Source organism: Penaeus japonicus, unplaced genomic scaffold (assembly GCF_977035675.1).
Source record: "Penaeus japonicus unplaced genomic scaffold, GWHDUDI00000001_assembly GWHDUDI00000012, whole genome shotgun sequence".
In the NCBI taxonomy this organism is placed as follows: Eukaryota; Metazoa; Arthropoda; class Malacostraca; order Decapoda; family Penaeidae; genus Penaeus; species Penaeus japonicus.
In genome coordinates this window covers 19,967,576-19,972,575 of record NW_028234414.1, presented here as the reverse complement: position 1 = coordinate 19,972,575, position 5,000 = coordinate 19,967,576, and the positions used below count along the sequence as shown (strand labels likewise).

The 5,000-nt window shown below is 30.3% G+C and overlaps 1 long non-coding RNA gene across 1 annotated transcript in view; it reads right to left on the bottom strand.

The window, feature by feature from the left end:
- Positions 1 to 2,168: 2,168 nt before the first annotated feature.
- Positions 2,169 to 5,000, bottom strand: part of LOC122257849 (uncharacterized) — a 2,898-nt gene continuing 66 nt past the window's right edge. The window contains exon 2 of the long non-coding RNA XR_006223623.2: positions 2,169 to 2,553. This is a non-coding gene — a long non-coding RNA (uncharacterized LOC122257849). The remainder of the gene's footprint in view (positions 2,554 to 5,000) is intronic.

Genomic DNA, 5,000 nt, shown 5'->3' with positions numbered 1-5,000 from the left:
GTTATCAATGTTGTTATCCACGGAAAAAAGCTTTGTTATTTATGGAAATCATACTATTAGTTATAGAAGTCATACTGTTATTCACATGAATCAGCACTGCTATTTATGGCTTTTAATTGACGTTATTCAATAAAGTCCGTATTGTTCACGAAACAAACCACGGAATGAAGCGTACCGTGAAGTGACAAGGGCGCTTCGAAGCTTCACCGCGAGGGCCCATAATCCGCACACATCCCGAGTGCGTTTAATACTCTCACAGCGGAAGCAAATGTCACCGTAGTAATGGCCGTAACAAGTGCCTACAAGTGTCCTCCTCCTTAGCGCGCAGAAACACAAGTGGGATCCCCGGCGAAACTGTGACACGAACACGTACCCTGGAAAATTAATAGGCATGACTATGTAATCACAAACCTGCGCCTCTCTGTCAAGGCAAGCTGCCCTCAACAAGGATCCGGCGGTGTACATATGCGAAGGGTTCTTGTCTGAAGGAGAATAACCTCGCTGTACGGTGACTGCTTTTAGAAAATGAAGGGTGACAAGAGTCTCAGACTTGTTCAGAAACGCTTCTTGCAGACTGTTATAGCAACTTTCAACCGAAGAACGTTTGTCTGTGGGATTCAAACCCTCCAGTGTCAGTGGAATTTTCTGCATAATTTCCAAATAGTTTAGTCAATCATTTTTATTTAGTTTTTACTTTATACATATGTTTGATTGTAATTCTTTCTTGCATAACCCAGGGGGGGGACTGGTGTTGATTCACGGAAAATTAGTTTCGTTAAACTATCACATATTAATATTACTAGTCTTGCACAGAGTGAAATATAAATACAAATATTCAACTCAGGGGAACTATCTGAGTAATGAGTGCTGAAACTCGAACCGTTTTATTTGATGTATATCATGCAGTATTAACAGTTAATCTGGATGTGATGGGGAACTAAAATCATGAACAAAAAAAGACTTTCACTTACCAGCGTATCTGGCTGCTCTACGCTCCAATATTTTGCATTAGCCTGTGAGTAATCATGCAATACTGACCTCCAAATGCAGACTAAGCTTTTGTTGCAAAGAGAATCTTCCAAAGATCAGTTCCGGTTGAAAAGAGTCTCTCCTGAAGCAGGCCTTGACACGCTGCAATATTTTCTATGGAGCGAGATTAAAGTTTCGCAGAAAGGCATAAAGCGAGAGCCAAAGAGGAGAGGAGAAGACCTCGCAAAACTGCTTACGGGGAGAGGTTTCCCGCCCGGAGTTGGGAGGACTTGCAAGATTAATGTCGGTGGAATTATGTGAACGTGGGAGTTTTGCTTTTTTTTACGTTGCAAGTGTTACGTTATTGATTGAAAAAGGGTGTTTTATATGATGTTTCTTTCATGAAGATCCTGTTGCTTTAATGGGAATTTGTGTGATGTTACTTTTGATAAATACTCTGTCATTAACTGAGTGGAAATGCTTTTATTTGACTGATTCTGTGTTATAAACAAGAGATACATTGTATGTGTGTAATTTTGAATGAATTTATGCGCCATTAACTCAAGGTGATAATAAATGAAATGACACAAGATTGCGAATTGCATATAAGATCGATATATAGGATTGCACATATACGCTACAGTAAATGACGATCAGTGTTTTAATTAATCAAAACAATGAGAGTGATGGACAAGAGACGAGGGGCGAACATTGTTAGCAAATTGATTTAACATGTATTAATGTTTTATTTGAAATTAATTTCTCATCCCAGCTTTGACTTCGGAACGAATTCAAATCAAATCCACAATGCAAAGATAAGGATCTCTCTTGTTTATACCTTTCTCAAAAGCTTTGCCAGGATAAGTGTATTAGCTTATATATTTGCCGAGTAAGATTTTACGCGTTAGAAACTTCTGGAAACTCTTTCCTCGGGCACGACACACGGATGCAAGTTTTAAAGTCATCTAGAAATAAGCCAGAGTTTGGGAGGGGTGGGTGGATGGGTGTCTTCTTGTGGTGTTATTTTTATTTTATGATTTTTACTCTTAGAGTCAGTGGTAGCAGATATAGGTAGTGGTGATAGTAGTAGTAGTAGGAAAAGTATGTCAGTATTCTCATCACTTGATTAATTAATATATTATGATCTGTTTATATATCTATTTATCTTTTTGAAGGGATTATAAAATATACTATTCAGAGATCACAATAGCAATTCATTGTGTTGATTTACAGACAAGTGTCCTTCGCTATCCACATAAGGGTTCTTCATTACAGCAACAATGATTGAGGACTATATCATCATCCACCACCGCAATCAAACCAACACGCTAAAAAAATCAAAAAATATATTTCTAAAAAAAAAAAAAAAAGTAATACACTATGCCATCAAAGAGAATAAGCAAGCTACTAAGTACGCCTGAGTTTGCAGCTGACATTATTGCCAGTGACAGGTCCTTCGACGCCTGCACGCGTGGCCCCCAAAGTTGTCAAGGCAGGGACATGCCAGGGGAGCGCTCCTCTCGGCTCTCAAGGAAGAACATCTTTGATTTAGCTCGAGTCTCCCGAGTCACTGCAAGTCGGTGCCTGGAAGACGTGGGGATGAAGGAGATGAGTAATGGCTTGGAGGGGATGGAGGAGACAGATGAAAGGGATGGGTAAATGTTTGGAAGGGGAGAAGAAAGATGGAGAAGGTGAGTAAAAGTCTGGAGAGGAAGGAATTTGGAGGTGATGGAGGTGAGTGATTTAGAAGACGAGGAAATATTTTGAGATGAAGAGATGAGTAAAGGTTTGAATAAGGAGGAGATGAGAGATGAAGATGAGTAAATGTTCAGAGGTGGAGAAGAGAGAGGAAGAAAATGAGTAAGAGAGATGGAGAAGATGAGGAAAGGTTTGGAGATGAAAAGAAAAGATGAGTAAAGTCTTAGAGATGGAGGGAATGAAAAATTAAGAAAAGTTAGGGGGTCAGAGGAGATGAGAAATGTAGATGTATAATACTTTGGAGGTGTAGAGAAGAGAGATGAATGAGAGTAAAAATTTTAAGATGAGTAAAAATGGAAGTGAAGAAGAAAGATAGAGAAGAGAATAATGAGACGGAACTCAGGATAAGAAAGAATTGATTGGAATAATATGAAAAATGTAAAAAAAAAAAAAAAAAAAAAAAAAAATAAAAAAAAAAATAGATATATATATAAATATATGTGTGTGTATATATATATATATATATATATATATATATATATATATATATATATATATACATGTATATATATATTATATATATATGTATATATATATTCATATATATAGATATATATATATATATTATATATAGTCATATATATTTTATATATATATATATATATATATATATATATATATATATATATATATATATAAAATATATATATAAATATAATCTATATATATATATATATATATATATATAGATATATATATATATATATTATTATATTTATATATATATATATATATATATATATATATATGTATATGTATATACATTCATTTATATATATATATATATATATATATATATATATATATATATATATATATATATATTTATATATATATTTATATATATATATATATATGTATATATATATATATATATATACATATATATACATATATATATATATATATATATATATATATATATATATAATATATATATATATATATATATATATGTATATATATATATATATATATATAATATTATATATATATATATATATATATATATATATATATATATATATTATATATTTATATATATATATATATATATATATATATATACTATATATGTATATATAAATATATGTATATATATATATATATATATACATATACATAAATATATTAATAATATATATACATTTTATTACGATATAAACATATATATATATATATATATATATATATATATATATATATATATACTTATATATATAATATATATATATATATAATATATATATATATATATATATATATATATATACGCATATATATATATATATATATATATATATATATATATATATATATATACTATATATATATATATAGGTTATATATAAATTATATATATATATACTATATATATATATATATATATATAAATATATATATATATATATATATAGATATATATATATATATATATATATATATATAAATATATATAAAATATATATATACATATATAATATATATATATCTACTTTATATAATATATATATATATATATATATGTATGTATGTATGTATGTATAACGATTATAGACAAGACAAAAGAACAAAATACGTTAGAGGTTGCAGGTTGAGAGGGGTTGCACAGGAATATATATAACTTTATAGTGAATATTCATGAAGTAGTATTTTTGTAAAGTGGTGAAAAAGATAACAAGATTAGATTTATGCATGTGATAACGATATGAACGTTAATCTTCAACAGACGTCGCCTTTAATACATCACCTTTAACAAATTCACACCGTCGTATATGCACACTTCCGAAATACTCATTCGGTATATTTAACATACTACCCTTCAGTATATTCAGTACACCCCCATCGCACTCACAACGTCAGCAAACCCATACTTTAAACATATTCACACTCTCACAGTATTACATCTCTAGCATACTCACAACTTGAACATACTATTTACCTCCACAAAATATAACCTTTAACATACTTACACTTCCAACGAACACATACCTCCATCATGCCCCATGCCTCTTAACACACTTCCATCGTCAACGTACCCACAACTTTAATACACTCACACTTTCAAAATCTACCTTCAACACTTTCGTAACTTTAATATACTCTACGAACACCTCCAATATACTCGTAACTTCTATCACCTAAAAGATAATCGTTCTTCCAACGTATTTACATAAACACATCCACACCTACAACACACTCAAAACTACAAATACACTTCCAACATATCTTCAGCACAATCATTTTTAACAATGATATTAAACATACTCACA